The following is a 26,717-nucleotide window of genomic DNA, read 5'->3' as shown; positions in this document are numbered from 1 at the left end:
TATTTTCATTCTATTTTTTACAGACAGGAATATGGTACCCAGGGCATGGAGGACAGTCTCCTCTCCTCCAGACCCTGGGTACCATCCGCACATGAAGTGCTCACTTTACGCATGGTGGGCATAGCCACATTCATAAAGTGAGTGATTCAATGCAATCCGATGCGGAAAAATCCGCAGCATTGGCACAGCAACTGCGGAATCCCATAGGATTGCATTTTGTTAGCGTTTTTTAAGCGTTTCCGCAGAGGAAAAAACGCAGCGGAAACACTTAAACAACGTAGGCACACAGCCTTATTCCTTCGATAGCACAGTGAAGATTAGTTGAGGTTACATTTGCTTTCTTAGAGAACACAGATGCAAAATAGGAATTTAAAAGTTCATTCTTCTCAGAGTGATCTATTTCAAGTGTTTATTTCTGTGAGGGTATGTGCACACGTAGTTCTTAGGTGCTGCGGATTTCTCCCTGCGGATCTTGTAAAATCTGCAGGTAAATTTCAGGTCAAAAGAAATTTCAGGTCAAAAGACCTGCGGTTTATCTGCGGATTAGGCTGCGGTTTTGCCCTGCGGTTTATCACCTCTACAATGGAGGAGATGGTAAACCGCAGCGGAATCCGCAGAAAAGTAGTGACATGTAATTTCTTTCTGCGGATTTGAAACCGCGGCAAAACCGCGCAGAAAATTCCGCAGCATGTGCACAGCGGTTTCCATTTTACATAGAGTAACATGGTACTGAACAACGCAGCAGATTCTGCTGCGGACCCGCAGGGCCAGAAACACTGCGGATCCGCAGCAAAATCCGCAGAGTGTGCACAAACCCTTAATGTTGATGATTATGGCTTACAGCCAATGAAAACCCAAAAGTCATTATCTCAGTACATTAGAATACTTTATAACACCAGCTTGAAAAATGATTTTATAATCTGAAATGTTGGCCTACTGAAATGTATGTTCAGTAAACGTGCTCAATACTTGGTCTCCTTTTGCATCAATAAAGCTAATTTCACATTAGCTAATTTTAAAGGCAGCGCATCGTGCACAATAGAAACACATGCAAAAACTCATAGCGTTTTTGCATGTGTTTGCATTTATGCGCATTCGTTCTCTAGGGGTTAAAACAAGTCTACACATTTTTACGCCAAAAATGCATGCACATGAAAACACAGACGAACGCATGTCCATGCGCACGCCTGCGTTCCCATAGACTGTAAGGCGTTATTTTGTTGCATTCCATGCTCAAGCGTGCACATGCGGTTTTTTACGCCTTTCGGCAGACCCAAAAATACAACAGGTTGCGTCTGGTGTGCGTATGCGCACACCTTGACAAAACGCATGCGTACGAAAATGCATACGAACGCGTCGAGCACGCCATGTTAAACATAGGTACGCATGACACGTGCATGGACGAGCACGATGCGCTGCGCATCGTGCGCAATAGAAACGCATGCAAAAACACATGCATTTTTGCATGGGTTTGCGTTTTATATGCGCATTCGTTCTCCAGTGTGTAGACATGTTTTTACTCTTAAAAAGCATGCGCACGCAAACACAGCCGTACGCATGTCCATGCGAACACCTGCGTTCCCATAGACTGTAATGCGGTTTTTGACGCATTCCGTGCGCAAGCGAACGCATGCTTTTTTAACGTTGTTGGACGGACCCAAAAATGCAACAGGTTGCGTCTGGCGCGTCTAGACGCACACCTGAAGAATATGCATGCGTACGATAACGCAGCCAAACGCATGCAAACGCAAGACCATGCGCACGCCAAGTTAAACATAGGTGCGCATGATGCAAGCGCACGGATGCGCAGCGCAAAAAAACGCTAATGTGAAACCAGCCTTACTGCATCAATGTGGCGTGGCATAGAGGCGGTCAGCCTGTGGCATTGCTGAGGTGTTATGGAAGCCCAGGTTGCTTTGATAGCAGCCTTCAGTTTGTCTGCATTGTTGGGTCTGGTGTCTCTCATCTTCTTCTTTACAGTACCCCATAGATTCTGTATTGGGTTAAGATCAGGGGAGTTTGCTGGCCAATCAAGCACAGTGATACGGTTCTTTGTAAACCAGGTATTGGTACTTTTGGCAGTGTGGACAGGTGCCAAGTCCTGCTGGAGAATGAAATTTCCATCTCTAAAATGCTTGTCGGCAGAGAGAAGCATGAAGGGCTCTAAAATTCCCTTGTAGACGGCTGCGCTGACATTGGTCTTGATAAAACACAGTTGACATACAGCAGTAGAGTGGAGAGACCACAATCCAAGCTGCTTGAGGTCTAGTGTGAAGTTTCCACAATCAATAATGGAAACTTTTAAGAGTCTCTCTAGGCTCAACAGCTCTGATCCATGAAGTGAAGAGAGAGGCAACAACATCCATGGTGGCAAAAAGTATCTTCTTTATTAATAAATCATATAATCATCAGTCGCCTCTCTGTATTACGTGATGTATTAATAAAGAAGATACCTGTTGTTACTTGAACGTTGTTGCCATTCTATTCACTTTTTGACGTTCTGGAGGATTGGGATCATCCTCTTTTTGACTTGCTTGCAACCACTACCTATACATCATTGCATGTATGGTGAGACGCTGCCTTACACTTGTCATTTTTCAGGAGCAGGTGACACTGGCCTGGCCGCTTATTAGGTGGCGAGTATCATTACATATTAGAGATGTATGGCAAGCTGCAATTAACCCAAAAACATAAGGACACCATTACTGAACAGGGGTTCTGATTGACAGCGGAGCTAAAATTTGGGTGCCAATGTATGTTACGTTAGGAGGAGTATCCGTGTGATATTAGCCTACCACTCTCGCGGTCTGTTACCAGGTATTCGGGCAGGCCAGTATCTGGGTATGTTGTTAATAGCTAATCCCCAGTAATGACGCGCTTCCCTATTCAGGGTCACAGTACAGTATACAGCGTACAATAAGACAAAGGTCACTCTACACAGGTCGGACGGACACAACAGACTATAAATCGGGGTATTACACACAGGAATAGGAGTATTACTATATTTCACAAGTCCGTGCTCTCACCTCTTACATACAGGAGTAGGAGTATTACTATACTTCACAAGTCCGCGCTCTCACCTCTTACATACAGGAATAGCAGTATTACTATACTTCACAAGTCCGTGCTCTCACCTCTTACATACAGGAGTAGGAGTATTACTATACTTCACAAGTCCGCGCTCTCACCTCCTACATACAGGAATAGCAGTATTACTATACTTCACAAGTCCGTGCTCTCACCTCTTACATACAGGAATAGGAGTATTACTATACTTCACAAGTCCGTGCTCTCACCTCTTACATACAGGAGTAGGAGTATTACTATACTTCACAAGTCCGTGCTCTCACCTCTTACATACAGGAGTAGGAGTATTACTATACTTCACAAGTCCGTGCTCTCACCTCTTACATACAGGAGTAGGAGTATTACTATACTTCACAAGTCCGTGCTCTCACCTCTTACATACAGGAGTAGGAGTATTACTATACTTCACAAGTCCGTGCTCTCACCTCTTACATACAGGAATAGGAGTATTACTATACTTCACAAGTCCGTGCTCTCACCTCTTACATACAGGAGTAGGGGTATTACTATACTTCACAAGTCCGTGCTCTCACCTCCTACATACAGGAGTAGGAGTATTACTATACTTCACAAGTCTGTGCTCTCACCTCTTAAATACAGGAGTAGGAGTATTACTATACTTCACAAGTCCGTGCTCTCACCTCTTACATACAGGAATAGGAGTATTACTATACTTAACAAGTCCGTGCTCTCACCTCTTACATACAGGAGTAGGAGTATTACTATACTTCACAAGTCCGTGCTCTCACCTCTTACATACAGGAGTAGGAGTATTACTATACTTCACAAGTCCGTGCTCTCACCTCTTACATACAGGAGTAGGGGTATTACTATACTTCACAAGTCCGTGCTCTCACCTCCTACATACAGGGATAGCAGTATTACTATACTGCACAAGTCCGTGCTCTCACCTCTTACATACAGGAATAGCAGTATTACTATACTTCACAAGTCCGTGCTCTCACCTCTTACATACAGGAGTAGGGGTATTACTATACTTCACAAGTCCGTGCTCTCACCTCCTACATACAGGGATAGCAGTATTACTATACTGCACAAGTCCGTGCTCTCACCTCTTACATACAGGAATAGCAGTATTACTATACTGCACAAGTCCGTGCTCTCACCTCTTACATACAGGAGTAGGAGTATTACTATACTTCACAAGTCCGTGCTCTCACCTCTTACATACAGGAATAGGAGTATTACTATACTTCACAAGTCCGTGCTCTCACCTCCTACATACAGGGATAGCAGTATTACTATACTGCACAAGTCCGTGCTCTCACCTCTTACATACAGTAGTAGGAGTATTACTATACTTCACAAGTCCGTGCTCTCACCTCTTACATACAGTAGTAGGAGTATTACTATACTGCACAAGTCCGTGCTCTCACCTCTTACATACAGGAATAGCAGTATTACTATACTTCACAAGTCCGTGCTCTCACCTCTTACATACAGGAGTAGGGGTATTACTATACTTCACAAGTCCGTGCTCTCACCTCCTACATACAGGGATAGCAGTATTACTATACTTCACAAGTCCGTGCTCTCACCTCTTACATACAGGAGTAGGGGTATTACTATACTGCACAAGTCCGTGCTCTCACCTCTTACATACAGGAATAGCAGTATTACTATACTTCACAAGTCCGTGCTCTCACCTCTTACATACAGGAATAGGAGTATTACTATACTTCACAAGTCCGTGCTCTCACCTCCTACATACAGGGATAGCAGTATTACTATACTGCACAAGTCCGTGCTCTCACCTCTTACATACAGGAGTAGGAGTATTACTATACTTCACAAGTCCGTGCTCTCACCTCTTACATACAGGAATAGGAGTATTACTATACTTCACAAGTCCGTGCTCTCAACCTCCTACATACAGGGATAGCAGTATTACTATACTGCACAAGTCCGTGCTCTCACCTCTTACATACAGTAGTAGGAGTATTACTATACTTCACAAGTCCATGCTCTCACCTCTTACATACAGGAATAGGAGTATTACTATACTTCACAAGTCCGTGCTCTCACCTCTTACAATCAGGGATAGGGGTATTACTATACTCCACAAGTCTGTGCTCTCACCTCTTAAATACAGGAGTAGGAGTATTACTATACTTCACAAGTCCGTGCTCTTACCGCTTACATACAGGAATAGCAGTATTACTATACTCCACAAGTCCGTGCTCTCACCTCTTACATACAGGAATAGCAGTATTACTATACTCCACAAGTCCGTGCTCTCACCTCTTACATACAGAAATAGGAGTATTACTATACTTCACAAGTCCGTGCTCTCACCTCTTACATACAGGAGTAGGGGTATTACTATACTTCACAAGTCCGTGCTCTCACCTCTTACATACAGGAATAGGAGTATTACTATACTTCACAAGTCCGTGCTCTCACCTCTTACATACAGGAGTAGGGGTATTACTATACTCCACAAGTCCGTGCTCTCACCTCTTACATACAGGAATAGCAGTATTACTATACTCCACAAGTCCGTGCTCTCACCTCTTACATACAGAAATAGGAGTATTACTATACTTCACAAGTCCGTGCTCTCACCTCTTACATACAGGAGTAGGAGTATTACTATACTTCACAAGTCCGTGCTCTCACCTCTTACATACAGAAATAGGAGTATTACTATACTTCACAAGTCCGTGCTCTCACCTCTTACATACAGGAGTAGGGGTATTACTATACTCCACAAGTCCGTGCTCTCACCTCTTACATACAGGAATAGCAGTATTACTATACTCCACAAGTCCGTGCTCTCACCTCTTACATACAGAAATAGGAGTATTACTATACTTCACAAGTCCGTGCTCTCACCTCTTACATACAGGAGTAGGAGTATTACTATACTTCACAAGTCCGTGCTCTCACCTCTTACATACAGGAATAGGAGTATTACTATACTTCACAAGTCCGTGCTCTCACCTCTTACACACAGGAATAGGAGTATTACTATACTTCACAAGTCCGTGCTCTCACCTCTTACATACAGGAGTAGGAGTATTACTATACTTCACAAGTCCGTGCTCTTACCGCTTACATACAGGAATAGCAGTATTACTATACTCCACAAGTCCGTGCTCTCACCTCTTATATACAGGAATAGCAGTACTACTATACTGCACAAGTCCGTGCTCTCACCTCTTACATACAGGAGTAGGAGTATTACTATACTTCACAAGTCCGTGCTCTCCTCACCTCTTACATACAGGAATAGGAGTATTACTATACTTCACAAGTCCGTGCTCTCCTCACCTCTTACATACAGGAATAGGAGTATTACTATACTTCACAAGTCCGTGCTCTCACCTCTTACATACAGGAATAGGAGTATTACTATACTTCACAAGTCCGTGCTCTCACCTCTTACATACAGGAGTAGGAGTATTACTATACTTCACAAGTCCGTGCTCTCACCTCTTACATACAGGAGTAGGAGTATTACTATACTTCACAAGTCCGTGCTCTCCTCACCTCTTACATACAGGAATAGGAGTATTACTATACTTCACAAGTCCGTGCTCTCACCTCTTACATACAGGAATAGGAGTATTACTATACTTCACAAGTCCGTGCTCTCACCTCTTACATACAGGAGTAGGAGTATTACTATACTTCACAAGTCCGTGCTCTCACCTCTTACATACAGGAGTAGGAGTATTACTATACTTCACAAGTCCGTGCTCTCACCTCTTACAATCAGGGATAGGGGTATTACTATACTTCACAAGTCCGTGCTCTTACCGCTTACATACAGGAATAGCAGTATTACTATACTCCACAAGTCCGTGCTCTCACCTCTTACATACAGAAATAGGAGTATTACTATACTTCACAAGTCCATGATCTCACCTCTTACATACAGGAGTAGGAGTATTACTATACTTCACAAGTCCGTGCTCTCACCTCTTACATACAGGAATAGGAGTATTACTATACTTCACAAGTCCGTGCTCTTACCGCTTACATACAGGAATAGCAGTATTACTATACTCCACAAGTCCGTGCTCTCACCTCTTACATACAGGAATAGCAGTATTACTATACTCCACAAGTCCGTGCTCTCACCTCTTACATACAGGAATAGGAGTATTACTATACTGCACAAGTCCGTGCTCTCACCTCTTACATACAGGAATAGGAGTATTACTATACTTCACAAGTCCGTGCTCTCACCTCTTACACACAGGAATAGGAGTATTACTATACTTCACAAGTCCGTGCTCTCACCTCTTACAATCAGGGATAGGGGTATTACTATACTTCACAAGTCCGTGCTCTCACCTCTTACATACAGGAATAGGAGTATTACTATACTTCACAAGTCCGTGCTCTCACCTCTTACACACAGGAATAGGAGTATTACTATACTCCACAAGTCCGTGCTCTCACCTCTTACATACAGGAGTAGGAGTATTACTATACTTCACAAGTCCGTGCTCTCACCTCTTATATACAGGAATAGGAGTATTACTATACTTCACAAGTCCGTGCTCTCACCGCTTACATACAGGAATAGCAGTATTACTATACTCCACAAGTCCGTGCTCTCACCTCTTACATACAGAAATGGGAGTATTACTATACTTCACAAGTCCGTGCTCTCACCTCTTACATACAGGAGTAGGAGTATTACTATACTTCACAAGTCCGTGCTCTCACCTCTTACATACAGGAATAGGAGTATTACTATACTTCACAAGTCCGTGCTCTTACCGCTTACATACAGGAATAGCAGTATTACTATACTCCACAAGTCCGTGCTCTCACCTCTTAGGCCTGTTTCACACTTCCGTTTTTGTGTCTGCCAAACAGATACGTTTCCGTTTTTTTGACGGAAACTGATGCAAACGGATCCGTTTTTTAAAAAACGGATCCGTTTTTTTGACGGATCCGCGGTAACCACTAATGGAAGTCTATGGGACAAAAAAAACGGATCCTGCAAAAAAATGGCGGATCCGTTTTTTTACGGAAACCAACGGATTTTGACGGATTTGAAAAAACGGAAGTGTGAAACAGGCCTAACATACAGGAATAGCAGTATTACTATACTGCACAAGTCCGTGCTGTCACCTCTTACATACAGAAATAGGAGTATTACTATACTTCACAAGTCCGTGCTCTCACCTCTTACATACAGAAATAGGAGTATTACCATACTTCACAAGTCCGTTCTCTCACCTCTTACATGCAGGAATAGGAGTATTACCATACTTCACAAGTCCGTTCTCTCACCTCTTCCATACAGGGATAAGGGTATTACTATACTTCACAAGTCCGTGCTCTCACCTCCTACATACAGGAATAGGAGTATTACCATACTTCACAAGTCCATGCTCTCACCTCTTACATACAGGGATAAGAGTATTACTATACTTCACAAGTCCATGCTCTCACCTCTTTCATACAGAAATAGCAGTATTACTATACTCCACAAGTCCGTGCTCTCACCTCTTACATACAGGAGTAGGGGTATTACTATACTTCACAAGTCCATGCTCTCACCTCTTACATACAGGAGTAGGGGTATTAACATACTGCACAAGTCCGTGCTCTCACCTCCTACATGCAGGAATAGGGGTATTACTATACTTCACAAGTCCGCGCTCTCACCTCCTACATACAGGAATAGGATTATTACTATACTTCACAAGTCCGTGCTCTCACCTCCTACATACAGGAATAGGATTATTACTATACTTCACAAGTCCATGCTCTCACCTCTTACATACAGGAGTAGGGGTATTACTATACTTCACAAGTTCACGCAATCACCTCCTACATACAGGAATAGGAGTATTACTATACTTCACAAGTCCGTGCTCTCACCTGTTACATACAGGAGTAGGGGTATTACTATACTTCACAAGTCCGCGCTCTCACCTCCTACATACAGGAATAGGAGTATTACTATACTTCACAAGTCCATGCACTCACCTCCTACATACAGGAGTAGGGGTATTACTATACTTCACAAGTTCGCGCAATCACCTCCTACATACAGGAATAGGATTATTACTATACTTCACAAGTCTGTGCTCTCACCTCTTACATACAGGAATTGCACCAACAATGCCTCTGCGAAACACACAAGATGGATGCAAACACTTTTTGAAGGCCACGGATTCCACAATTAAATGCTTGATGAGGTGCACCTGTTCATTGGAAGCCACTCCAGGTGACAAACTGATGAAGCCACTTCAGAGATTGCCAACAGAGTGTGAAATGGTCATTGGAGTAAGAGTGGGACTTAGAGGTATCTAATGTCTAACACATTTAAGGTTTGTTTCACATGTTTCTTTATTCCTTATACCTTCATGGTTTTGCTGCGTTCAGTCTGAATCTACAATGTGCATATTCCAATAAAAGCAAAGAAATCCATTGAATGAACAGGCATTCACACTTTCAACTATAGTCCATGAGCCAAGAGCCAATTTTGACGATATCGGTACCACCCGGAGTGACTAATTCTCTTTGGTGTTTTTAGGTAGATGCATGTCTGTAGTTTATGTTTTGATATGATAGCCCTTGCACATCAGTAGCTTAACCCCTTCAGGCCTATTTGTACCCAAATGCCTAGGCCATTTTTTGTAAATCTGACCTGTCACTTCATGCGGTAATAACTTTGGGACGCTATCACCTACCCACGCCATTCTGAGATTGTTTTCTCGTGACATATTGTACTTCATGGTAGTGCTAATTGTGAGTCAATAGATTTTACCTTTCTGCATAGCCTGAAATTCCACTGGATGTGCAACGAGTCCACTGCCCATGGATTTTCTCTCGGGTTTAGAGAGCAGAACCTTTCTGTTTGCCTGTTGTGTTTGTTGGCAAAGAGGTTATCACCGGTTTCCCCCAAAGCGGAGTTATTTTTTGAAAAATGGACCGGTTTAGCGCCCATTCCCCCTGCTTCAGGGTATTGCGACTCAAGAAGTCTGCCTCTATGTTTTCTGCCCCTTTTATATGTAAGGCTGTCAAGGAGGGTAGGTGTTCTTCTGCTCTGCTCAGAATGTCTGTCGCCGCTTCCATTAAGGAGTGTGATCTTGTCCATCCTTGGTGGTTGATGTATGCCACTACTACCTTGTTGTCTGACATGATGCGTACATTTCGACCCTGGAGTAGCGGAATGAAGTGACTTAGGGCCTTGCTCACTGCCCACAGTTCTCTCAGGTTGGAGGATGCTTCCCTCTCGTGACGCGTCCAGGAACCCTGACCTATGAGGCCCCTTAGGTGTGCCCCCCACCCCGAGGAGCTTGCATCTGTTAAGATTATATCTGACTTCTGTCTGTCCCACGGTATTCCCAAGGTCAGATTTCTCTTGTCCAGCCACCAATTGAGAGAGTCTCTGGTTTTTAAGGAAAGCTCCAGCTTTCCTTCTAAACGCCCTCTTAGCGATCTTTGTGCTGTTAGTATCTCCCACTGGAGTTGCCGGGTGTGAAACTGAGCCCACCTGACCGCCGGAATACAGGATGTTAGGGTACCTAGCAGGGACATTGCTCTTCTTAAAGTCATACGTGGTTGGTTTTGGTCCGTGAAGGCCAGATTCTGCACCTTTTCTATTTTGGACTCTGGGAGCAGACACTCTTGCTTTTCTGAGTCTAGTACGAATCCTAGGAAGGTCTGTTTTTTTTAGGGGTTGCAATTTTGATTTTTTGAAATTGACTATCCACCCTAATTCCTGCAAGGTGTTGATCACCCGGGTCAACTGCGCTGTACAGTGGTCCTCTGAGCTGCCTACTATGAGAAAATCGTCCAGGTATGGTATTATGACCGTGTCGTGAATCCGGAGAAAGGCAGTCACTTCCGCTATGACCTTGGTGAAAATTCTCGGGGCTATAGATATGCCAAACGGAAGAGCCCTGAACTGAAAGTGCCTTAGTGTGCCTTGAATATAAAGTGCTACCCTCAAGTATTTCTGGTAATCTGGGTGGATAGGGATGTGATAATACGCATCCTTTAAATCGACTACGGCCATGAAGCAATCTTGGTGTAGCAGCTTCACCGCCGTAGTTACTGATTCCATCTTGAAGGTCGACTTCCTTATCCATAGATTGAGCCGTTTGAGATTTATGATTGTCCTGAATGTTTGATCGGGTTTTTTTTTTATCAGAAAAAGGGGTGAATAAAACCCCTTCCCTTCCTGTAGGCGTGGTACTTCGGAGAGTACCCGCTTGTCTATCAGGCTCAGGATCTCTGTTTCTAAGGCCACCTGCTCTTCGGTCACCCTTCCTGATGGGTGTGATGACGACCACGGATTTTGGCTGACGAATGAAGGGAATTTTCAGGCCTTCTGTTAGGATGGTTAGGATCCAGGCGTTGGAGGAGATCTTCTCCCAGGTTTGGAAAAAGAGTGCCAATCTCCCCCCCACTGGAATACTGGCGTCACTGTGGCGACTTTTTTGAGGTGGAGGTGCCTCCACCAAACATAAATCCCGATTCTTTTTTTCTTTTATCCTCCCATCTTCTCCTGTCAGCGGGAGGGCGCCCATAATTGAATCTCCCCCTCTGAAAGGGCTGTCTCCTCTGATCCATAGGGAATCTGGGGAAGCCTTTTTTCTTATCGCCTGCTTTCTCCAGTATATCGTCCAAGTTCTTGCCGAACAAGAATCGACCGTCGCAGGGGAGAGAGCATGATTTGGCCTTGGACTGAAGGTCACCCGGACAGCCCTTAAGCCATAACGCGCGTCTAGCAGCATTTGATAGTGACGCTGCCCTGGCTGTCATCCGCATAGAGTCCGCCGAGGTATCAGCCAAAAAAGCTGCTGCCCAGTGCAAGAGATACATCTCCGATAAGATTTTCTCTCTTGGGACCCTTGAAGCCAGCTTTTCTTCTAACTGCTGCAGCCAGATCATGAGGGAGCGTGCCGTGCAAGTGCCCGCTATCGCCGGCTTTAGTCCTCCTGCTGTCGCCTCCCATGCGTGCCTCAAATATGAGTCCGCCTTCTTGTCTAGTGGGTTTCTAAGAACCCCTGCGTCTTCCAGGGGCAGGGCCGACCTTTTGGAGGACCTGGACACTGCTGCATCTATTTTGGGAATTTTGTCCCATATCTCTGCATCCTTATGCTCGAAGGAATATCATCTCTTAGAAGTGGATGGAAGGGCCCCCGATTTTTCGGGCTTTTTCCACTCTTTCTCAATAAGTGCCTGGATCTTCTCGTTTACTGGAAAGGTTCGTTTTTTCCTCTCCTGAATCCCCCCAAACATAACATCCTCTAGGGTTTTAGCCGCCTTTTCTTCCTGTAGGCCCATTGTAGCTCTAATGGCCTTTAGGAGGGCGTCTGTATCTTCTACCCCCCATGTCGCTGTCTGAGGAGGATGATTTTTCCGCCTGAGATGAACTTGACGCGGAATCCGAGGGGGAACTAGGGGGATCCTTCCTGTTTTTTTTCCCGTTTTTCAATAGGGACTTAATTGAGCCTTCCATTTCTGACCTTAGGGCAGATATCAGATTGGCTGCGAAACTAGGCGCTTCCTCCGCCATAGTCCGCTGAATGCACGCAGCACAGAGATCTTTTTGCCAATCTCTTGCTAGGGGAGATTTACATATAGCACAATCCCTATTCTTCTTGCTTCCCGCTTTTCTAGGCCTTTCCTACAGGGTGAAGCATACAACAGAAGCCCTATTAACATAATGCTAACATTCACGAAGATCACTCACCACCCGAAATCAAGGGTACCGGACTCGGAGGCTGCGTCGGGGCACGTGACCTGCGTTCTTTGGCTCTTGATGAGTCCCCCGACCTGCGGCTGGGGCGACTGCTGCTGGAATGGCTTCCATGCTTTCTGCCAGAGGGCTGAGAGGGAGGCAGGGACGCTGAATGTTCCTGCTCTGACTCCATGTTGCACCGCCGTCTGCTGCCGCCTTCTCTCTTTAATACCGCGCCTCCGCTTAGGTGAGCGTCTCTCCCCTCCCCCCTGCGACCGCCGGCCGACCGCTTCAGAAAAGCCGACTTTAAAGCCCCCCTGCGGGTCGGGTGACCTAGGTCACTGAAAGGTCACCCGACCCGCAGATACAGGGGGCTTTGTTCTTCACCACAGGGGGCGTGGCTTCGCCCCCACGTGGCTACGATTGCTGATTGGCTGTTAAAAGTGAAACAGCCAATCAGAGCGATAGTAATATTTCATCACTGAAAATTGATGAAATATTACAATCCAGCCATGGCCGATGCTGCTGTAGCATCGGACATGGCTGGAGACACCGATTCCACCCCCCCACCGGCGATCGCCCCCCCGCAACTGAATGACAGCGGCGATCTGCCGCCGCTGTCATCATCTGCCCCCCTCCCATTCCCTCTGCTCCCCGCCAGCCTCCGATCCCCCCCTCACCCCCACCCCCCCGGTACCTCCTGAGTCCCCCCGTCCCTCGGGTCCGGAAGATGGGCGCCGCCATCTTGGAAAATGGCGGGCGCATGCGCAGTGCGCCCGCCCGAATCTGCCGGCTGCAGATTCCATTCTTTCATTTTGATCACTCTCGCAGTGATCAAAATGAAAGAAAAAGTAAATAAACCCCCCGATTATCACCCTCATAGGTAGGCACAACTAATAAAATAAAGAAAATATTTTTATTTTTATTTTTCCATTAGGGTTAGGGTTGGAATTAGGGTTAGGGTTGGAATTAGGGTTAGGGTTGGAATTAGGGTTAGGGTTGGAATTAGGGTTAGGGTTGGCATTAGGGTTAGGGTTGGCATTAGGGTTAGGGTTGGCATTAGGGTTAGGGTTGGCATTAGGGTTAGAGTTAGGGTTAGGGTTAGGATTATGGTTGGAATTAGGGTTGGAATTAGGGTTAGCGTTGGAATTGAGGCTTGTGGTTAGGGATGTGTTGGGGTTAGGGCTGTGGTTAGGGTTGGAGTTAGAATTGAGGGGTTTCCACTGTTTAGGCACATCAGGGGGTCTCCAAACGCGACATGGTGCAACCATTGATTCCAGCCAATTTTGCGTTCAAAAAGTCAAACGGTGCTCCCTCCCTTCCAAGCCCCGACGTGTGCCCAAACAGTGGTTTACCTTAACATATGGGGTATCAGCGTACTCAGGAAAAATTGCACAACAACTTTTGGGGACTAATTTCTCCTGTTACCCTTAGGAAAATAAAAAATTGGGGGCTAAAAAATTATTTTTGTGGAAAAAAATGATTTTTTCATTTTCACGTCTCTGCATTATAAACGTCTGTGAAGCACTTGGGGGTTCAAAGTGCTCAGAACACATCTTACATACGTTCCTTGGAAGGTCTAGTTTCCAAAATGGGGTCACTTGTGGGGGGTTTCCACTGTTTAGGCACATCAGGGGCTCTGCAAACGTAATGACGACCGCAGACTATTCCATCAAAGTCTGCATTTCAAAACGTCACTACTTCCATTCCGAGCCCTGACGTGTGCCCAAACAATGGTTCCCCCCCACATATGGGGTACCAGCGTACTCAGGACAAACTGGACAACAACTTTTGGGGTCCAATCTCTCCTGTTACCCTTGTGAAAATAAAAAATTGCGAGCTAAAAAAATCATTTTTTGAGGAAAAAAAATTATTTTTTATTTTCATGGCTCTGCGTTATAATCTTCTGTGAAGCACTTGGGGGTTCAATGTGCTCACTACACATCTAGGCAACTTCCTTATGGGGTCTATTTTCCAAAATGGGGTCACTTGTGTGGGGTTTCCATAGTTTAGGTGCATCAAGGGCTCTGCAAATGTAACATGATGCCCGCAGACCATGCCATCAAAGTCAGCATTTCAAAATGTCACTACTTCCCTTCCGAGCCCTGACGTGTGCCCAAACAGTGGTTCCCCCCCACATATGGGGTACCAGCGTACTCAGGACAAACTGTACAACAACTTTTGGGGTCCAATTCATCCTGTTACTCTTGTGAAAAAAAATTGCGGGCTAAAAATCTTTTTTTTTTTTTTTGGAAAAAAAATGATTTTTTATTTTCATGGCTCTGCGTTATAATCTTCTGTGAAGCACTTGAGGGTTCAAGGTGCTCACCACACATCTAGATAAGTTCTTTGGGGGGTCTAGTTTCCAAAATGAGGTCACATGCGGGGGGTTTCTACTGTTTAGGCATACAGGGGCTCTGCAAATGTAACATAACACCCTCAGACCATGCCATCAAAGTCAGCATTTCAAAATGTCACTACCTCCCTGCTGAGCCCTGACGTGTGCACAAACAGTGGTACCCCCCCACATATTGGGTACCAGTGTACTCAGGACTAAGTGTACAACAAGTTTTGGGGTCCAATTTATCCTGGTACCCCTGGGAAAATAAAAAATTGCGTACTAAAAATATTATTTTTAAGAAAAAAAAAATATTTTTTATTTTCACGGCTCTGCGTTATAAAATTCTGTGAAGCACCTGGGGGTTCAAAGTGCTCACTATGCATCTAGATAAGTTCCTTAGGGGGTCTAGTTTCCATAATGGGGTCATTTGTGGGGGAGCTCCAAAGTTTAGGCACACAGGGGCTCTCCAAACACGACATGGTGTCCGCTAACGATTGGAGCTAATTTTCATTTCAAAAAGTCAAATGGCACTCCTTTCCTTCTGAGCCCTGCCGTGCGCCCAAACAGTGGTTCCCCCCCACATGTGGGGTACCAGCGTACTCAGGACAAACTGGACAACAACTTTTGTGGTCCAATTTCTCCTGTTACCCTTGTGAAAATAAAAAATAGCGTGCTAAAAAATCATTTTTGAGGAAAAAAAATGATTTTTTATTTTCACTGCTCTACGTTATAAACTTTTGTGAAGCACTTGGGGGTTCAAAGCGCTCACTACACATCTATATATGTTCCTTAAGGGGTCTAGTTTCCAAAATGGTGTCACTTGTGGGGGAGCTCCAATGTTTAGGTACACAGGGGCTCTCCAAACGCGACATGGTGTCCGATAACTATTGGAGCGAATTTTCCATTCAAAAAGTCAAATGGTGCTCCTTCCTATCCGGGCCCTGCCGTGCGCCCAAACAGTGGTTTATGACCACATATGAGGTATAGGTGTACTCAGGAGAAATTGTCCAACAAATTTTAGGATCCATTTTATCCTGTTGCCCACGTGAAAATGAAAAAAACTGAGGCTAAAAGATAATTTTTGTGAAAAAAAAGTACTTTTTTTTTACGGATCAATTTGTGAACCACTTGGGGTTTCAAAGTGATCACTATGCATCTAGATAAGTTTCTTGGGGGTCTAGTTTCCAAAATGGGGTCACTTGTGGGGAAGCTCCAGTGCTTAGGCGCACAGCGACTCTCCAAACGCGACATGGCAAGCGCTAAATATTCCAGCATATTTTCCATTCAAAAAGTCAAATGTGCTCCTTCCCTTCCGAGCCCTGCCGTGCGCCCAAACAGTGGATTATGACCACATATGAGGTATCGGTGTACTCAGGAGAAATTGCCCAACAAATTTTAGGATCCATTTTATCCTGTAGCCCATGTGAAAAAGAAAAAAATTAATGATACAAGAAAATTTGTGTTGCAAAAAATAAAATGTCCATTTTTTCCTTCCACGTTGCTTTAGTTCCTGTGAAGCACCTGAAGGGTTAATAATCTCCTAGAATGTAGTTTTGAGTAGCTTGAGGGGTGCAGTTTTTAGAATGGTGTCACTTTTGAGTATTTTCTGCCATACAGACCCCTCAAAGTGACTTCAAATGTGAGGTGGTCCCTAAAAAAAATGGTTTTGGAAATATTGTTGTAAAAATGAGAAATCGCTTGTCAACTTTTAACCCTTATAACTTCCTAACAAAAAAAAAAAATTGTTTCCAAAATTGTGCTGATGTAAAGTAGACATGTGGGAAATGTTATTTAGTAACTATTTACTAGTCACATCACTCTCTAGTTTAACAGAATAAAAATTCAAAATTTGAAAATTGCGAAATTTTCAACATTTTCGCCAAATTTCTGATTTTTTTCACAAATAAACGCAAAAATTATCTAAGTTTACCACTAACATGAAGCCCAATATGTCTAGAAAAAACAATCTCAGAATCGCTAAGATGCGTTGAAGCGTTCCAGAGTTATTACCTCATAAAGGGACACTGGTCAGAATTGCAAAAAATGGCCAGGTCATTAAGGTCAAAATAGGCTGGGTCATGAAGGGGTTAAGGGTCACCAATCTAACCCAAGAAGAGGTCCAAAATCGGCTAAATAAGATTAAAATACATAAATCTCCTGTCCGGATGACATACACCCACGAGTACTAAGAACTAAGTAATGTAATAGACAAACCATTATTTCTTATATTTAGGGACTCTATAGCGACAGGGTCTGTTCCACAGGACTGGCGCATAGCAAATGTGGTACCAATTTTCAAAAAAGGCTCTAAAAGTGAACCTGGAAATTATAGGCCAGTAAGTCTAACCTCTATTGTTGGTAAAATATTTGAAAGGTTTCTGAGGGATTATCTCAATGAGAATAACTGTGTAAAACCATATCAGCATGGATTTATGAGGAATCGCGCCTGTCAAACCAATCTAATCAGTTTTTATGAAGAGGTAAGCTATAGACTGGACCAAGATGAGTCATTGGATGTGGTATAGCTTGATTTTCCCAAAGCGTCTGATACTGTGCCACACAAGAGGTTGGTACACAAACTGAGAATGCTGGGTCTGGGGGAAAATGTGTGTAAATGGGTAAGTAACTGGCTTAGTGATAGAAAGCAGAGGGTGGTTATAAATGGTATATTCTCTAACTGGGTCGCTGTGACCAGTGGGGTACCGCAGGGGTCGGTGTTGGGACCTATTCTCTTCAACATATTTATTAACGATCTGGTAGAAGGTTTACACAGTAAAATATCGATATTTGCAGATGATACAAAACTATGTAAAGCAGTCAATACAAGAGAAGATAGTATTCTGCTACAGATGGATCTGGATAAGTTGGGAACTTGGGCCGAAAGGTGGCAGATGCAGTTTAACAATGATAAATGTAAGGTTATACACATGGGAAGAAGGAATCAATATCACCATTACACACTGAACAGGAAACCACTGGGTAAATCTGACATGGAGAAGGACTTGGGGATCCTAGTTAACGATAAACTTACCTGGAGCAGCCAGTGCCAGGCAGCGGCTGCCATGGAAAACGGGATCATGGGGTGCATTAAAAGAGGTCTGGATACACAAGATGAGAGCATTATACTGCCTCTGTACAAATCCCTGGTTAGGCCGCACATGGAGTACTGTGTACAGTTTTGGGCACCGGTGCTCAGGAAGGATATAATGGAACTAGAGCGGGTACAAAGGAGGGCAACAAAATTAATAAAGGGGATGGGGGAACTACAATACCCAGAAAGATTAGCAAAATTAGGATTATTTAGTCTAGAAAAAAGACGACTGAGGGGCGATCTAATAACCATGTATAAGTATATAAGGGGACAATACAAATATCTCTCCGAGGATCTGTTTATACCAAGGAAGGTGACGGTCACAAGGGGGCATTCTCTGCGTCTGGAGGAGAAAAGGTTTTTCCACCAACATAGAAGAGGATTCTTTACAGTTAGGGCAGTGAGAATCTGGAATTCCCTGCCTGAGGAGGTGGTGATGGCGAACTCAGTCGAGGGGTTCAAGAGAGGCCTGGATGTCTTCCTGGAGCGTAACAATATTGTATCTTACAGCTATTGTTAGGTTCTTTAGAAGGACGTAGACCTGGGGATTTATTCTGACAGAATTTTATAGGCTGAACTGGATGGACTAATGTCTTTTTTTGGCCTTACTAACTATGTTACTACCCCCTTAATGTTCCAGGATCACGGGAAGTCGCGATCCCGCGAGAACGGACGTCATCGCGGTAAAGGATTACTGGGACCGCGAGCGTGGAGAGAGGCAGGAAGGCTGCGCGGGACGTCGGAAGGTGAGAACAACAATATTTTTTATTTTTTTTTATTATTTTTTACATCCTATCTTTACTATTGATGCCGCATAGGCGGCCTCAATAGTAAAAAGTTGGTCACACTCGTCAAACACTGTGTTTGACGAGTGTGACCAACCTGTCAATCAGTTCTCCAAGCGATGCTCCAGATCACTTGGAAAACGCTAGCAATTCTGCAAGCTAATTACGCTTGCAAAATGCTAGTTTTTCCACGGGAAAATCGCAGGAATTTAAAATGTGATTTTCTCGCGGAATGGAATTCCGGAATTCTCCCGGTAATTTCCGCGAGAGTTCCGCTACGTGTGAACTTAGCCTTACGTTTTTTTTTTATCTCTGTGACAATGCATTAAAATGCAATAACGGGCAATCTTGTCTGCATAAAAGAGGTATCTTTAAAAATGTCAGCTCGGCACGCAAAAAATAAGCCCTCACCCCGACCCCAGATCACGAAAAATGGAGACGCTACTGGTCTCGGAAAATGGTGGTGTTTTTTTTCTGTTTTTTTTTTTTTAGCAAGCTTTGGATTTTTTTTCACCACTTAGATAAAAATAGAACCTAGACATGTTTGGTATCTATGAACTCGTAATGACCTGGAGAATCATAATGGTGGGTCAGTTTTAGCATTTAGTGAACCTAGCAAAAAAGCCAAGCAAAAAACAAGTGTGGGATTGCACTTTTTTTTGCAATTTCACCGCACTAGGAATTTTTTTCCCGTTTTGTAGTACACGACATGGTAAAATCAATGGTGTTGTTCAAAAGTACAACTCGTCCCGCAAAATATAAACCCTCACATGGCCATATTGACGGATTAAGAAAAAAAAGTTATGGCTCTGGGAAGAAAGGGAGCAAAAAACAAACGCAAAAACCCCGGACCTTAAGGGGCTACTCACATTGTGCATAGTGTGTGCAGTCAGGATTTTCCAGTGCAGACACAAGTGTGCGATATACATACTTTCAGCCACCATCAGGCTACATATGCACAACACAACTCACTTGTATTGAGTCAGACAGCACATCACCAGTTGGAACATGGCCAGAGGTATTAATATAGCAAATGTGCAGTGACAAGACTGCTCACGAAAGGCAACCGAAAATCGTGACTGCACAGATTGCACTGTGCGAAGAGTCACAAGCCTGCAGTCACACAGAGTAACTGCAGACTTGTGCCAAACAGGGACAATCCCTTTAAGACATTCTATAAAAATCATCTTTATTCTCACCCATTCCAACACATATGTTGACCTTCACGTAATTCCCCTGAGCAGCATATATTGCCACTTCTCTCTTCACCCTATAGCAGCACTTTACCCTGAGAAACAACGTGTGAATACATTATGTACTGCTGTGCGAATATGCAGAGGAAACACTAAAATCCAACACAAAGTGACTCAAAGTCAGGAGACTAATGCCGCCCACAATCATCACCTCCTCACTGCAGTACTGGAAGAACATGAAGGTCACGAAAGCAGAGGAATCTGCCCAGACTTGGTTACTACACCACTAGCAGAACATTTTATGCCAACCAACAACACGAATAACATGAATGTTCCATTTGGCATAAGATAGTACAACAGACGGCCCCATCTTCCTTACACCCCGGAACAATGGAGAAATCACAGAGGCTTAACTGAAGAGGCAGGAAGAGAGCGCACCACACCAAAAAGGGAGGAAATAGGGTTTATTCTACAAAACCTTAATAAAACCCAGACGTAAATGATTACACCCAGCAGCTGATTACATGTCAGATTATAATTAGCTTACAGCAGATTGCACCAATGACAATGAGGAGCTGGGTACAAAGGGCCAACATCATATGGAATATTACCATGTGTACAAATCTATACAGTAGATATACAGACTGTCTATATACACACACATCATATGGAATATTACCATGTGTACAAATCTATACAGTAGATATACAGACTGTATATATACACACACATCATATGGAATATTACCATGTGTACAAATCTATACAGTAGATATACAGACTGTATATATACACACACATCATATGGAATATTACCATGTGTACAAATCTATACAGTAGATACAGACTGTATATACACACATCATATGGAATATTACCATGTGTACAAATCTATACAGTAGATATACAGACTGTATATATACACACATCATATGGAATATTACCATGTGTACAAATCTATACAGTAGATACAGACTGTATATACACACATCATATGGAATATTACCATGTGTACAAATCTATACAGTAGATATACAGACTGTATATATACACACATCATATGGAATATTACCATGTGTACAAATCTATACAGTAGATATACAGACTGTATATATACACACACATCATATGGAATATTACCATGTGTACAAATCTATACAGTAGATACAGACTGTATATACACACATCATATGGAATATTACCATGTGTACAAATCTATACAGTAGATATACAGACTATATATACACACACATCATATGGAATATTACCATGTGTACAAATCTATACAGTAGATATACAGACTGTATATATACACACATCATATGGAATATTACCATGTGTACAAATCTATACAGTAGATACAGACTGTATATACACACACATCATATGGAATATTACCATGTGTACAAATCTATACAGTAGATATACAGACTGTATATACACACACATCATATGGAATATTACCATGTGTACAAATCTATACAGTAGATATACAGACTGTATATATACACACATCATATGGAATATTACCATGTGTACAAATCTATACAGTAGATATACAGACTGTATATATACACACATCATATGGAATATTACCATGTGTACAAATCTATACAGTAGATATACAGACTGTATATATACACACACATCATATGGAATATTACCATGTGTACAAATCTATACAGTAGATACAGACTGTATATACACACATCATATGGAATATTACCATGTGTACAAATCTATACAGTAGATATACAGACTATATATACACACACATCATATGGAATATTACCATGTGTACAAATCTATACAGTAGATATACAGACTGTATATATACACACATCATATGGAATATTACCATGTGTACAAATCTATACAGTAGATACAGACTGTATATACACACACATCATATGGAATATTACCATGTGTACAAATCTATACAGTAGATATACAGACTGTATATACACACACATCATATGGAATATTACCATGTGTACAAATCTATACAGTAGATACAGACTGTATATACACACACATCATATGGAATATTACCATGTGTACCAATCTATACAGTAGATATACAGACTGTATATACACACATCATATGGAATATTACCATGTGTACAAATCTATACAGTAGATATACAGACTGTATATAAACACATCATATGGAATATTACCATGTGTACAAATCTATACAGTAGATATACAGACTGTCTATATACACACATCATATGGAATATTACCATGTGTACAAATCTATACAGTAGATATACAGACTATATATACACACATCATATGGAATAATACCATGTGTACAAATCTATACAGTAGATACAGACTGTATATATACACACATCATATGGAATATTACCATGTGTACAAATCTATACAGTAGATATACAGACTGTCTATATACACACATATGGAATATTACCATGTGTACAAATCTATACAGTAGATATACAGACTGTATATACACACACATCATATGGAATATTACCATGTGTACAAATCTATACAGTAGATATACAGACTGTCTATATACACACATCATATGGAATATTACCATGTGTACAAATCTATACAGTAGATATACAGACTGTATATACACACACATCATATGGAATATTACCATGTGTACAAATCTATACAGTAGATACAGACTGTATATACACACACATCATATGGAATATTACCATGTGTACAAATCTATACAGTAGATATACAGACTGTATATATACACACACATATGGAATATTACCATGTGTACAAATCTATACAGTAGATATACAGACTATATATACACACATCATATGGAATATTACCATGTGTACAAATCTATACAGTAGATATACAGACTATATATACACACATCATATGGAATAATACCATGTGTACAAATCTATACAGTAGATACAGACTGTATATATACACACATCATATGGAATATTACCATGTGTACAAATCTATACAGTAGATATACAGACTGTCTATATACACACATATGGAATATTACCATGTGTACAAATCTATACAGTAGATATACAGACTGTATATACACACACATCATATGGAATATTACCATGTGTACAAATCTATACAGTAGATATACAGACTGTCTATATACACACATCATATGGAATATTACCATGTGTACAAATCTATACAGTAGATATACAGACTGTATATACACACACATCATATGGAATATTACCATGTGTACAAATCTATACAGTAGATATACAGACTGTCTATATACACACATCATATGGAATATTACCATGTGTACAAATCTATACAGTAGATATACAGACTGTATATATACACACACATATGGAATATTACCATGTGTACAAATCTATACAGTAGATATACAGACTATATATACACACACATCATAGGGAATATTACCATGTGTACAAATCTATACAGTAGATATACAGACTGTATATATACACACACATCATAGGGAATATTACCATGTGTACAAATCTATACAGTAGATATACAGACTGTATATATACACACATCATATGGAATATTACCATGTGTACAAATCTATACAGTAGATATACAGACTGTATATATACACACATCATATGGAATATTACCATGTGTACAAATCTATACAGTAGATATACAGACTGTATGTATACACACATCATATGGAATATTACCATGTGTACAAATCTATACAGTAGATAGACTATATATACACACACATCATATGGAATATTACCATGTGTACCAATCTATACAGTAGATATACAGACTGTATATACACACATCATATGGAATATTACCATGTGTACAAATATATACAGTAGATATACAGACTGTATATACACACATCATATGGAATATTACCATGTGTACAAATCTATACAGTAGATATACAGACTGTATATACACACACATCATATGGAATATTACCATGTGTACAAATCTATACAGTAGATATACAGACTGTCTATATACACACATCATATGGAATATTACCATGTGTACAAATCTATACAGTAGATATACAGACTGTATATACACACACATCATATGGAATATTACCATGTGTACAAATCTATACAGTAGATACAGACTGTATATACACACACATCATATGGAATATTACCATGTGTACAAATCTATACAGTAGATATACAGACTGTATATATACACACACATATGGAATATTACCATGTGTACAAATCTATACAGTAGATATACAGACTATATATACACACATCATATGGAATATTACCATGTGTACAAATCTATACAGTAGATATACAGACTATATATACACACATCATATGGAATAATACCATGTGTACAAATCTATACAGTAGATACAGACTGTATATATACACACATCATATGGAATATTACCATGTGTACAAATCTATACAGTAGATATACAGACTGTCTATATACACACATATGGAATATTACCATGTGTACAAATCTATACAGTAGATATACAGACTGTATATACACACACATCATATGGAATATTACCATGTGTACAAATCTATACAGTAGATATACAGACTGTCTATATACACACATCATATGGAATATTACCATGTGTACAAATCTATACAGTAGATATACAGACTGTATATACACACACATCATATGGAATATTACCATGTGTACAAATCTATACAGTAGATATACAGACTGTCTATATACACACATCATATGGAATATTACCATGTGTACAAATCTATACAGTAGATATACAGACTGTATATATACACACACATATGGAATATTACCATGTGTACAAATCTATACAGTAGATATACAGACTATATATACACACACATCATAGGGAATATTACCATGTGTACAAATCTATACAGTAGATATACAGACTGTATATATACACACATCAAATGGAATATTACCATGTGTACAAATCTATACAGTAGATATACAGACTGTATATATACACACATCATATGGAATATTACCATGTGTACAAATCTATACAGTAGATATACAGACTGTATGTATACACACATCATATGGAATATTACCATGTGTACAAATCTATACAGTAGATATACAGACTGTATATACACACACATCATAGGGAATATTACCATGTGTACAAATCTATACAGTAGATATACAGACTGTATATATACACACATCATATGGAATATTACCATGTGTACAAATCTATACAGTAGATATACAGACTGTATATATACACACATCATATGGAATATTACCATGTGTACAAATCTATACAGTAGATATACAGACTGTATGTATACACACATCATATGGAATATTACCATGTGTACAAATCTATACAGTAGATAGACTATATATACACACACATCATATGGAATATTACCATGTGTACCAATCTATACAGTAGATATACAGACTGTATATACACACATCATATGGAATATTACCATGTGTACAAATCTATACAGTAGATATACAGACTGTATATATACACACACATATGGAATATTACCATGTGTACAAATCTATACAGTAGATATACAGACTGTATATACACACACATCATAGGGAATATTACCATGTGTACAAATCTATACAGTAGATATACAGACTGTATATATACACACATCATATGGAATATTACCATGTGTACAAATCTATACAGTAGATATACAGACTGTATATATACACACATCATATGGAATATTACCATGTGTACAAATCTATACAGTAGATATACAGACTGTATGTATACACACATCATATGGAATATTACCATGTGTACAAATCTATACAGTAGATAGACTATATATACACACACATCATATGGAATATTACCATGTGTACCAATCTATACAGTAGATATACAGACTGTATATACACACATCATATGGAATATTACCATGTGTACAAATCTATACAGTAGATATACAGACTGTATATACACACATCATATGGAATATTACCATGTGTACAAATCTATACAGTAGATACAGACTATATATACACACATCATATGGAATATTACCATGTGTACCAATCTATACAGTAGATATACAGACTGTATATACACACATCATATGGAATATTACCATGTGTACAAATCTATACAGTAGATATACAGACTGTATATACACACACATCATATGGAATATTACCATGTGTACAAATCTATACAGTAGATATACAGACTGTCTATATACACACATCATATGGAATATTACCATGTGTACAAATCTATACAGTAGATATACAGACTATATATACACACATCATATGGAATATTACCATGTGTACAAATCTATACAGTAGATATACAGACTATATATACACACACATCATAGGGAATATTACCATGTGTACAAATCTATACAGTAGATATACAGACTGTATATATACACACACATCATAGGGAATATTACCATGTGTACAAATCTATACAGTAGATATACAGACTGTATATACACACACATCATAGGGAATATTACCATGTGTACAAATCTATACAGTAGATATACAGACTGTATATATACACACATCATATGGAA

The 26,717-nt window shown here is 40.9% G+C and overlaps 1 protein-coding gene across 8 annotated transcripts in view; it reads right to left on the bottom strand.

Moving 5' to 3' along the window:
* LOC141082564 (epsin-1-like) overlaps positions 1–26,717 on the bottom strand; it is a 141,678-nt gene that overhangs the window by 71,472 nt on the left and 43,489 nt on the right. The gene's annotated exons all lie outside the window — the stretch shown is intronic.

Source organism: Dendrobates tinctorius, unplaced genomic scaffold (assembly GCF_039654945.1).
Source record: "Dendrobates tinctorius isolate UK_male_01 unplaced genomic scaffold, ASM3965494v1 ptg000018l, whole genome shotgun sequence".
In the NCBI taxonomy this organism is placed as follows: Eukaryota; Metazoa; Chordata; class Amphibia; order Anura; family Dendrobatidae; genus Dendrobates; species Dendrobates tinctorius.
Note: the sequence above shows the minus strand (reverse complement) of the source record. Positions and strands in the feature narration are given on the sequence as shown.